The 12,203-nt window shown below is 44.7% G+C and overlaps 3 non-coding genes across 3 annotated transcripts; 1 reads left to right on the top strand and 2 right to left on the bottom strand.

Moving 5' to 3' along the window:
- Nucleotides 1-4,862: 4,862 nt before the first annotated feature.
- On the bottom strand, nt 4,863-4,934 carry TRNAA-CGC (transfer RNA alanine (anticodon CGC)). The gene has a single exon. It is a non-coding gene; the product is annotated as a tRNA-Ala (tRNA).
- A 430-nt stretch (nt 4,935-5,364) lies between these two features.
- Nucleotides 5,365-5,436, top strand: TRNAA-CGC (transfer RNA alanine (anticodon CGC)). The gene has a single exon. It is a non-coding gene; the product is annotated as a tRNA-Ala (tRNA).
- Nucleotides 5,437-7,678: 2,242 nt separating this feature from the next.
- On the bottom strand, nt 7,679-7,750 carry TRNAA-CGC (transfer RNA alanine (anticodon CGC)). The gene has a single exon. It is a non-coding gene; the product is annotated as a tRNA-Ala (tRNA).
- Between the last annotated feature and the right edge of the window lie 4,453 nt (nt 7,751-12,203).

The following is a 12,203-nucleotide window of genomic DNA, read 5'->3' as shown; positions in this document are numbered from 1 at the left end:
GCTAAGGCTAAGAAGATTATATTTTGACATCAACTCATCTGTTTGGTGGCCGTGGTTTTTCATTCCACGGACATGGCGGAGCTTACTGCTGCATGGCCTCGGCGCTGGAAACGAGCGTGTTGTCCTTCGACCCTGGTCCACACAAGTCTGTCATCCTGGTTGGCTCGTTCACTGCTGCAATCTGAAAGTAATCCAAAGGGGTAACACTCCACAACTCGTCACACGGTCCTCTGTTTACCGCGACACACACACGGAATTTACACAATAAACAGGCAGGCCATTCTAATCACAGGCGATTGCCTTCAGCCTGAATCGGGTGGCTCACAATACTTGAGTACCCTGACTCAGAGTAGCGATTTGGATGATACCAATTTATTGATATCACATACTCACTTACGCCGGCATTGTCCATAGCCGACTCCCGCTACTCGTTCATAAATTATGCTCGTCGCTTAATTAATTGGCACGCGGCACTGAGACATTTGCCTAGGCTCGCTTGGCTATTACGTGACTTCCCATCTACACTTCACAAGGCTTTTATACTCCACGGCCGCGACGGACACAACAACACTGTCTTAGTACGCAGTCAATAGTTTTCGGACTGTAAAAACTGGAACACAATGTAACACACTGTCCTCTCTCAACGACCCGCTAGAAACTGTGTCCAGCGAGGGCCAGCCCGGCCTTTATTATCTTCACATCGGAAGACTGGGGGCGTTGATCTTTCACGGTTCATTAAGGACAACAGCTCCTTTCATCCTAGGAATTCCAGACATTTAAATTGAACCAGGTGCGATCGACCAGTGATCGGCAGTTCTCACGTAATTTGATTCCCGCCTTTTAATTATTCCATTAGCGTCCTCTGGTGTGTGAAGTTATCTTTGAGCGCGATTCATAGCTTGGGGGACGCTTTACATTCACATGTGTTTGCAATATGTTACAGCTGGATATCTGGTGGCCTCATTTCCCCCTTGAATAAAGTATTCCATATTTTCAGTCCGAGATACGCAGAAATTCAGCTGTATTCATTGGTGTGCCTCCCATAATTTTCCCATGTCTGGATCAAAATATCCTATAATTTTTACGCGCCAAAATTCGACGTTGGGATCCGTGAAACGTGCATAAAAACCGGAAGTTCCTTCTGTTAGTTTGGAACCCTGGGATACTAGGCCACACCTCGGGGCGTGTTTGACTACCGTAGCGTCGCGTCGTATCTCCAACTCTGTCTGCAAGTTGAGAGGGCTTTTTCACGAAGGCTTGGCTCCAGTCCAACCTCTCCTTTGTTTTCCAGGCGATCTTTCGTGGGTTTCGTTCTGGCCACACGCCGCTCGATCCCCTTCGCCCATCATCCTACCAAAGACGCGACTTTAGAAATGATTTTAATAGGGTAGAAAGGCACCTACGATTTCAATGAGCTGTACAGGACACTGCACGGTTTCATTACCCTCCAGGGTTGGCTTTCCCTCGGACTCAGCGAGGGATCCCACCTCTACCGCCTCAAGGGCAGTATCCTGGAGCTTCAGACTCTGGGTTGGGGGATACAACTGGGGAGAATGGCCAGCACGTCGCCCAGGCAGCCTCACCTGCTATGCTGAACAGGGGCCTTGCGGGGGGGATGGGAAGATTGGAAGGGATAGACAAGGAAGAGGGAAGGAAAGCGGCCGTGTCCTTAAGTTAGGTACCATCCCGGCATTTGCCTGGAGGATAAGTGGGAAACCATGGAAAACCACTTCCAGGATGGCTGAGGTTGGAATCGAACCCACCTCTACTCAGTTGACCTCCCGAGATTGAGTGAACCCCGTTCCATCCCTCGTACCACTTTTCAAATTTCGTGGCAGAGCCGGGAATCGAATCCCGACCTCCGGGGGTGGCAGCTAATGACACTAACCACTACACCACAGGGGCGGGCCAATTTTCACAGTTACTTTTTTGAAGTAGTGACAGATGTAGCAGTTACACAAAAATAACCGTTTGTCACACCTCTATCGCTCACTGTCTCCACACATCCATCACCACCACAAACCTCCTGACCTGATAGACGTCACCGTCTAAGTGGCCCACCTCCCCCTTCAGAAGAGGAATGAAAACAGTTTAGTAGTAGTGAAAAAGTATTATTTATACTTCCCAGCTAATTGTTCACTGACATCTGCAACACAGATGTTAAAATAATTCTTCAGTAATGAGAGATTAAGATTCGGCGCTCATTGTTGTAATCGGCTTGTAGGCCATTTTTATGAACGGTCATAAACAACGGTAATCCCGTTCACGAACTTTGAAAAATTTATAGTCTGAAAATTCCCCGATCACTCACAAATAAGTGACTTGGTGACTGGCATTTGCTGCACAGATGTCATTGAGTTATTTGGAATTTAGAGACGATCTGGATCTACATTTTTGGCTTTGCTGACAAATGTTCTATAAACAAAACCAAAGAATATATGGTTCGCTTTTGTAAAGTTTTGTTGACAAACCAGTTATCCTGAAAAAATCAAAAACATAAAACATAAAAATGTAGGTAAATATTGTAATATTGTAATGCTGAAATGAAATGGCGTATGGCTTTTAGTGCCGGGAGATCCCAGGACGGGTTCGGCCCGCCAGGTACAGGTCTTTTGTTTTGACTCCCGTAGGCAACCTGCTCGTCGTGACGAGGATGAAATGATGATGAAGACAACAGTCATGATGGTTACAATTCCCGACCCTGCCGGGAATCGAACCCGGGACCGTTGTGACCAAAGGCCAGCACGCTAACCATTTAGCCATTGAAGTGGAAAAACTTCCAACAAGAAAAAAGAATATGTTTATTGAAAGCCCAATCTCAAACTTCGTAGTAGTAGCTGGAATCTATATAGAGAACTTATCTCTAGCATAATATGGCGCTCTGGCAGATCGTATCTAAATATTATTGCAGATCTTGCTACACCAGGGACTCCGAAGTTGAGGTAGAAATCCTTCAATAATTATTGATCGCATGCGGCACGACTTTTCTTTTCTTTTTTTAAACAATTTTCTTTACGGTGGCCTTCATTGAGGTGTGAAAATGGGAAACCACGGAAAATCATCTTCAAGGCTGCCGTCAGTAGGGTTCGAACCCTGGATACAAGCTGATAGCTGCGTGACCGAAACCTTTCAGCCACTTACTCGATACTCTCCGTTCTGCATAGTTTTAGGAATGTAGCGCAGTTTGGAAAAATGAATAAAATAAATTGTCCTTTCCTTATCTTCACAAGCTTACAATGACGCAAGGTTTGTTCTGTACTCTACATCTAAATACTGTATTGAACTTCGACTCGCTCTGTGGGCTTGGCCTACTTCTGTTTCTGCGTGACCTTTTGAATCATCCTGTAGAAAACCTGGTCCAGGATCAGGATCGTCCGGCAGGGCCTTAGCTTCTTGGCCTCTAATTCTTAAATACACCTCTATAGTTGTACTCAACATGTCTTTTTCTTCTTCTTCCACCTCATCTTTCCTCTTGTTGGAGAGGTTGCTAGAATACATCTACGGTATCCCCTGCCTGTCGTAAGAAGTGATTAAAAGGAAGACTCCAGGAGCTCTCAATTCAGGAGCGTGAGTTGATGAACACGGGGCCCCTTAGCTGAGTCTGGTATTGCTTCCACCTCCCTGTGCCAGGTTCCTGACTTCTATATTTCCTCTCCCACCTCACTTGGTCAATTCTTGTTCTCTTCCAACTCTAAAGACCTAAAGAGTCGTTCACTTTCACGCCTTTCTTGCTACTTCCCTTTCTTTTGACGAAACCTGAATTCTTCGAAGGATCGAAACTTCCTATTTCTCCTCTAACTAGTGTTAAGAGGGGATGGTTGTCTGGTTAATCCCCCTGAGGAGGGGGGCAGTAGATTAATACCCCCGGTATCCTCTACCTATCGTAAGAGACGACTAAAAGGGGTTACAGGAGCTCTGAATTTGAGAGTCTGGATTGGTGACTACGGGGTCCTTAGCTGCGTCCTGGCATTGCTTCCACTTCCTTGTGCCAGATTCCTACTTTCATCTATACTACTTATCCGACTTCCCATGGTCGACTCTCGTTTCTTCCCGACCCCGACGGTATTAGAGCAATCACTTTCGCGTCCTTGGAGGCCCTTGTCCTTCTTTGGCCGATATCTTCATTTTTGGAAGTGTTGATTCCCTTCCATTTTTTCTCTCTAATTAGTGTTATATAGAGGATTCAATCTGTTTTTTATTTACTTTTCTGCTGTGGAGAGGTTGCTAGAATACATCTACGATATCCCCTGCCTGTCGTAAGAAGCGATCAAAAGGGAGACTCCAGAAGCTCTCAATTCAGGAGCCTAGTTGTACTTCCTCTTAAAACAATAATCACCACCACCACACCACCGTTCCCTCTTACAAATAATCACCACCAACTTTTCTCACACCCTAGTGAGGTCGGAGGTTGTGATCGGTGTTATACGTGTGAATTTGGCCCAGCCTTACGGTCGGGTACCCTTTCCCATGCAAACCCTTTTGTGCAGGGATGTATCCACTATTTTGTCTGTGGTGGTTGCTAGTGTTGTGTTGAGTGTATATTAAGACGAACACGAATATCTGGTCCCCAGCCAGAGGAATTAACCAGACGCGGCTAAAATCGCCGACCCGACCGGCAATCGAACAAGGGACCTTTTAAACCTAAGTCCAGTTAACGTTAATTACTCAACCAAGAAGCCAGACTTATCGTACTCAGTTCATCATATTTTATCGGTACCGGTACTTGAATAGCAGTCCTTGCGTAATGTCATGATAAGGCTTTTTGAATGGAAGGAACTCACGATAACTATGGATGGACGTTGGGGAAATATTCCTAAGTACAAGCCAGTAATGCATAATAAAAATAGGACAGCAAAAATAATTGGAGGAGCTGGGATTTGAACCCAGGACTTTCTGCATGCGAAGCAGACACTCTACCACTGAGTTACACCCCCAGGGTCACTGAGAACGTTTTAGCAAGTGTACTGTTGGCGCTTACTCAAACTTCTCATCATGTTAAACTCATTTCATCGTAATGCCTGGATAATAGATCGATCATATTTCACACTCGCACACTGACTTATGCAGCTGTAGGACTCCTTGTCGGCGACCGATCCCGTGTCTGGCAGACGATGAAGGTCAACGCACGATACAGAAAGTCTGACGTAAGAACGCTATACACGAACAGCGATTCTCTAAATCAGTAAAACACTCCAGATTAGAATCTATTCATATATATATTGTCATTAAACCACACATAAAAAGTCGAACACATAGTAAAATACCTAATTTATGTTTGTACATGGAAACAAATCAGTCTCTTACTTTATATCGATACTGAAAGTTTTATCTTCAAATTAGACTACTGAAATGTCAGAAGACAGTGGGGGTGTAACTCAGTGGTAGAGTGTCTGCTTCGCATGCAGAAAGTCCTGGGTTCAAATCCCAGCTCCTCCAATTTTTTTTGTCCGCCTCTGTGGTGTAGTGGTTAATGTGATTAGCTGCCACCCCCGGAGGCCCGGGTTCAATTCCCGGCCCTGCCACGAAATTTGAAAAGCGGTACGAGGGCTGGAACGGGATCCACTCAGCCGCGGGAGGTCAAATGAGTAGAAGTGGGTTCGATTCCCACCTCAGTCATCCTGGATGTGGTTTTCCGTGGTTTCCCACTGCTCCTTTTCAGCACAGCAGGTGAGGCTATCCCCCGACCCAATGAGGCCTTGCCCTTGAGGTGGTAGAGGTGGGGTCCCTCGCTGAGTCCGAGGGAAAAGCCAACCCTGGAGGGTAAACAGAATTATGATGAAGGAGAAGGAGAAGAATTGTTTGAAGAAAAACCAGACTGAACTTAGCCCACCTCAAGCCTTGAAACAGACCACCGAGCGAGTTGGCCAGCTATGAACTTTCATTCGAGGAGTAAGTGGGTTCGAATCCCGTCGTTGTTTACAACAGTACGGTAGATATCTACATCTGTACAGTCCTTGGTATGCATTCTCATTATCATCCATAACAACTGTTACTCATTCTTACAGTCGGCTACCCCCTGTGAGTGGGGGCATCTGCGGTATCCCCTGTCTGTCAAATAGAAAGACCTGCACCTGGCGAGCCGAACCCATCCTGCGATATCCCAGACTAAAAGCCATACGACATTTCATTACTGACTTACACCCCCCCCCCCCCAACCACACAAATTCTCTTCTGACAAATCTAGTTGAGTCCATAACTCGCTAAGAATTTGACAAGAAGTTTTTCAATTTATGTCGCACCGACACAGATAGGTTTTATGGCGACGATGGTATAGAAAAGGGCTATGATTGGGAGAGAACCTGCAGTCTCCTTATTTAAAGTACAGGCGCAGCATTTTCCTGGCGTGAAAATGGGAAACTACGATAGACACAAAGGGCTAACATGTAACTGCAGAGACCTTTCCTCTTTATGGACTTTTTGTATTGGACCAAATCTCTGGGAATGGTCTGCTCTTCCTAAATTATTATTTCTTTCTTATCCTTTCTTTCTTTATGTGTCTACCCTCCAGGGTTGGTTTTTCCCTCGGCCTCAGCGAAGGATCCCACCTCTACCGCCTCAAGAGCAGTGCCCTGGAGCGTGAGACATTCGGTCGGGGATACAACCGGAGGGCAACACCAGTACCTCACCCACGCGCGGCCTCACTTGCTATGCTGAACAGGGACCTTATGGGGTAATGGGAAGATTGGAAGGGATAGATAAGAAAGAGGGAAGGAAGCGGCCGTGGCCTTGCGTTGTTTTCCATCCCGGCATTTGCCTGGAAGAGAAGTAGAAAACCACGGAAAACCACTTCGAGGGGGAATAGAACCCCCCTCTACTTAATTGACCTCCCGAGGCTGAGAGGACCCCATTCCAGGCTTCGGACCACTTTATACATTTCGTGGCATAGCCGGGAATCGAACCCGGCCCTCCGCGTGTGCAACTAACCACTATACCGCAGAGGCGGACAGTAATATCTAATCCTTGCAAATTTTATTTTATTCGGGGAGAAATGTCAGTAGTTTCCTTAGACTAGCTTTCTGTAAAGTAATAGTAATTTTACTGATTCTTCTTCCTCTTCATCTGTTTACCCTCCAGGTTCGGTTTTTCACTCGGACTCAGCGAGGGATCCTACCTCTGCCGCCTCAAGTGCAATGTCCTGGAGCTTCAGACTCTGGGTCGGGGGATACAATTTGGGAGGATGACCAGTACCTCGCCCAGGCGGCCTCACCTGCTATGCTGAACAGGGGCCTTGCGGGGGAGGGGGGGATGGCAAGATTGGAAGGGATAGCCAAGGAAGAGGGAAGGAAGCGATCGTGGCCTTAAGTTAGGTACCATCCCGGCATTTGCCTAGAGGAGTAGTGGGGAACCACGGAAAACCACTTCCAGGATGGCTGAGGTGGGAATCTAACCCACCTCTACTCAGCTGACCTCTCGAGGCTGAGTGGATCCCTTTATTTTACTAATTACTTGTTGGAAAAAAAGGAATTTTAGTTGAGTACAATATTTATCCGGTATCTGTAATTCGTGTCAACTACTTTTTTTTTTCTTGTAGGCTAAACAAATACAGCACAAGGTAAAATTAATCTTATTAGTAATCAAAATTAATCATTAATCTCCAGACTACTATCGCGTTGTTGTAGCCATTCCTGTTAAACTCAAATTTAGATGAACATGTCTAAATAAATTAACAAAAAATTTATGGAGGAGCTGGGATTTGAACCCAGGACTTTCTTCATGCGAAGCAGACACTCTACCTCTGAGTTACACCCCCTGCTACAGCGCTCTGCTCCTGACAAGTGTAGTCTAGTCGTTGATTCGCTAACAATGTTTACAGTTTTAAACTATGTTTGGTTCTAAGAGTGCAGCTGATTTAAATCATAGTGTCTGCCTTCGTCCGCCTCTGTGGTGTAGTGGTTAGTGTGATTAGCTGCCACCCCCGGAGGTCCGGGTTCGATTCCCGCCTCTGCCACGAAATTTGAAAAGTGGTGCGAGGGCTGGAACGGAGTCCACTCAGCCTCGGGAGGTCAACTGAATTGAGAGGGGGTTCGATTCCCTCGTCAGCCATCCTCAGTGTGGTTTTCCGTGGTTTCCCACTTCTCCTCCAGGCAAATGCTGGGATGGTACCTAACTTAAGGCCACGGCCGCTTTCTTCCCTCTTCCTTGTCTATCCATTCCAATATTTCCACCCCCCGCAAGGCCCCTGTTCAGCATAGCAGGTCAGGTCTCCTGGGCGAGGTACTGGTCATCCTCCCCAGTTGTATCCCCCGACCCAGAATCTGAAGCTCCAGGGCACTGCCCTTGAGGCAATAGAGGTGGGATCCCTCGCTGAGTCTGAGGGAAAAACTAACCCTGGAGGGTAAGCAGATTAAGAAGTACAAGAATAAGAAGATTTAGAGACCACCATCACCGATACAGGAGTCGACGAAAAGAAAATTAGTAGATTCACAGTATCTCCCGTGTCTGTTGGTAGCTACCATGACCCATTATTAACCTGATCAGGCTCCTGGAGCAGTAATGTATGTACTATTAGCAATGAGTGTGCTGTGTTCGTCTCAACAGACTTCAAGTTACAGTAGAAGCATGTTCTAGGAACTCTTCAGTGTTGAGAAAAAAATGCTGGCCAAGCCTTGTTGGGATTTCCGAGTCGAGTTCCTTCGAATCTCATGCAGTTTTTACCCATGCAACTTACTTTCTCAAGGATAAGTTTAGAGGAGAGAGGCTTAACTAGCAAAGTGATATAACATTCTTGGACGTTTAATTTACTGAATGTAACCGGATACGCTGCCTGTTGTCATTAGTTGACGGATGCAGTATATTTGGATCTGTCTCTTGACACAGGCCAGAGTAAAATGTAGTTTCCACCGAAGTTTCACAAGGAGAGGCCAGACCCTGCGTCCAATCGATTTCAGCAAGCTTCGATGTACCTGTTGGGGGACACTCAACAGTAACTCGTGTAGAAAGGAATTTTTTTTTTTTTTTTTTTTTTTTTTTTTTTTTTTTTGCTAGTGGCTTTACGTCGCACCGACATATATAGGTCTTATGGCGACGATGGGAAAGGGCTAGGAGTTGGAAGGAAGCGGTCGTGGCCATAATTAAGGTGCAGCCCTAGCATTTGCCTAGTGTGCGAATAGGAAACAACGGAAAACCATCTTCAGGGCTGCCGACATTGGGATTCGAACCCACAATCTTCCGGATGCAAGCTCACAGCTGCGAGCCCTTAACCGCACGGACAACACGCCCGGTAGAATGGTTTAGGTCAATGGGCTTTCGTTTTCGAAAACATTGAGGTGAAATGTCAAAACGCAGGATCCGCTTCGGACCAAGTGGAGGTGATAGAACACTAAAAGGCGAACAAATTTTACTTAAACATGTCAGGTCCGCAACCTAATAATTTCTGAAAAAATAATGAATTCCCTATTCCAAAGCAACGCATAGGCCTACCTACTTGGAAAGTTACATCGCAACCAACCGGAACGGTCGGCGGACGTCCGCGGACGTCGACGGCGTGAGTTCGAGGCTCGTGGCAGCTATATTTCAAATATATAAGTTACTTTACGTCGTATCGACACAGATAGGTGAGAACGTTCTGGCCTATATTAATTTCAAGTAGAAAATAAAGTGTATTACAATTTGCCTGATGTTTTTGTTCCATTTTATCTTCACGTTCCCTCAAATAATAATTTATTTTACGAGCGAGTTAGCCGTGCGGTTGGGGGCGTGCAGCTGTGAGGTTGCATTCTAGAGATAGTGGGTTCAGCCCCATTGTCGGCAGCCCTGAAGATCGTTTTCGATGGTTTTCCATTTCCACACCAGGCAAATGCTGGAAGTGTAAAGGCCACGGACGCTTCTTTCCAAATCATAGCCATTTCCTATCCCTTTTTTTTTTCCTTCTTTCACGGGTGGAATCAGAAATCAATATGCATCCAAGGAACCGGGCAATTAAATAAATATACATGAGGAATGTCTGTTCAAAAGGTGCTATTTCCTCTTCAAAAAGATTGTAATATTTCGTCCACATGCATTGCAGCAGTTGAATACTATCGACAGCCATGAGCAATCCACGCTAGAAAGATGTAATTTCTTAAAAATACGTAGTACCATACCCGATCATGTGTTTGTTCCATGTACCTTTTATTATACGTTTTCTTGCGCCTTTTCCACAACTAGCGCCTTTTGAACAGACACTCCTTAAATATGAGCATTAAAATTGGTGGTGTAATGAATACCAGACACGTTCGAATCTTCAAGTGTACACTTAGTTGGAGAAAGTGTACACTGGTATACAGATGATCTGAAGTTTGTTCCACATCGTACTCACATTCAGCAGATGCTGTTGAAAACTACAATTTCTTCAAAGAAGCCTTGGATTACCACAGGATACGCAAATTCATCTTTTACTTTTTCAACACGACTCTGACACACACACTATCTATCTCTGTAAAAGGGGCTCACTTACTAGTTTCAAGAACGTTGACAGTAACATCTGTACCGGTTGGTACACCTATACGCCGCACATTTGAATTGTCCGCCTTATATTACTCCTCTACAGCTGAAACTCTGAACTTTAAAACAGAATTAATTCAACCGTTTATCTGAAAATGTCACTGTGTTAATTTCGAATTGTTTTTGTTTACTAATTATCAAGAAGTGTGGACATTCTCTCACAGGTGTATCTACCAAAAACTATGATCATGCACCCTGGTGCGAAGTGAAGGAACTTTTCTTGAAGATATTTTGTATTCATAAGTTGTTGTCTTTACTAAATTTCGTTCTTTCGTTGGTGGGTTGGCAATATTAATCCTTTCTTTCCGCCTGTTTTGAATTTACCCAATAAGGAATTTCTGTAATTAATTTCCCTCCAATCACAGGTTTCTTCTTCATTTTTGACTTGTAACTTTTAGCCGACCAATAAACGACTGTGGGTGTGTCTTAATTATTCATGAAAGGTCTCGAATCTTCCACGAGGGTATAAAAGCTGCTTATTTTCTGGTCTCTCGGCCACTTCAACAACATCTAGCTTAGTGTATGGAAGTATAGCAGGGGGCGGGTTGCGCCTCTTCCTTCGAGCAGCAGCTCTTCAGCTAAGGTAATGGCCTTTTAACATCTTTATTTCTTTCTTGGTCAGCAGTTTAACCCCCGGGGAAGGTTCGAAACCTTTTCAAAGTACCCTACCTGTTTAAAAATGTAACTTAGTGCCGGCTTATGTAAACATTTTCTTATTACTTTAACTGTAAATCGGGGATAGAGAGTGCTTTTCCCTCTCGAGCTCCCCTTCAATTTGGATTTGAGGTGACTACGTTTTCATAACCGATTTTTCTTCTCTTCATTAATGTGTTAAATTATTTTTCTTATACGAGTCACCTCCCTAGTGTGGGAATAGCCCCTGTGCAATCGGCCTAGTGCCCCTTAGGTTTTAACAAGTTGCATTTAGGAGTGCAAGCAACGCCTCCATTCATATTGGTATTTTGGGCAATTTCATTAACCTATTATATTTCTTTTAAGGCCCGGTAGGCTGGGCACGAGATACCCCTGTTTAATCCGTGTAAGTTGCGCCTCGATGGCAAGTGATTGCAAAGCTTTGTATTGCCTTTAATAGGCTTGAAAGATTGAGAGCGGGTCAGCTATTTATGGTGTTGTGGTAAAAGTGCCTCAGAGAGGCTTGAGATGTGAAGGTGGGAGCAAGTGCTCCATGTTATGAGGGGTTTTCTGCTCTTTGGTAATTTGTGGTTGTGAGCTGAGAGCTCAGAAATTGTTAAACTTTGGGGCTCGTAGCCCAGAATTTGTAAAGACCCCTTAACTTGTGCTTTCGTTTGTAAAGTTACAGTACATTGTACCTGATTTTTCTTTGTTATTTCACCTAGTGAAAATTGTTAAATTGTGTTGTCTATTGAAAATATAACCTTTATTTAAATTATAAATTCATCTTTCGGACTTGTAGTTAGACCCATTCCAGCCCGCACCTTCTTTCACCTCTGCTGATCCACCAAAACACGGTAACAATATCTATTAGGTAATAATTGAATTTCCGGATTGTTATACATATTGTTTCGAATAAAATGCTGTATAATTTACTGATCTAATTTAATGGGGGATGACCCAATTAGCACACACACGCACATAAATACGCAATTATATTTGAGAATGACTGACAAATGTTTCCTAATTAATGGCTGTATACAAAGTCTTTGTCCTCTTCACAGTGGGTATTACCTGAGATGGGCGAT

The sequence above is a fragment of the Anabrus simplex genome, chromosome 3, assembly GCF_040414725.1.
Source record: "Anabrus simplex isolate iqAnaSimp1 chromosome 3, ASM4041472v1, whole genome shotgun sequence".
In the NCBI taxonomy this organism is placed as follows: Eukaryota; Metazoa; Arthropoda; class Insecta; order Orthoptera; family Tettigoniidae; genus Anabrus; species Anabrus simplex.
The sequence above is the reverse complement of the archived record's forward strand: the minus strand, read 5'-3'. Positions and strand labels throughout refer to the sequence as shown.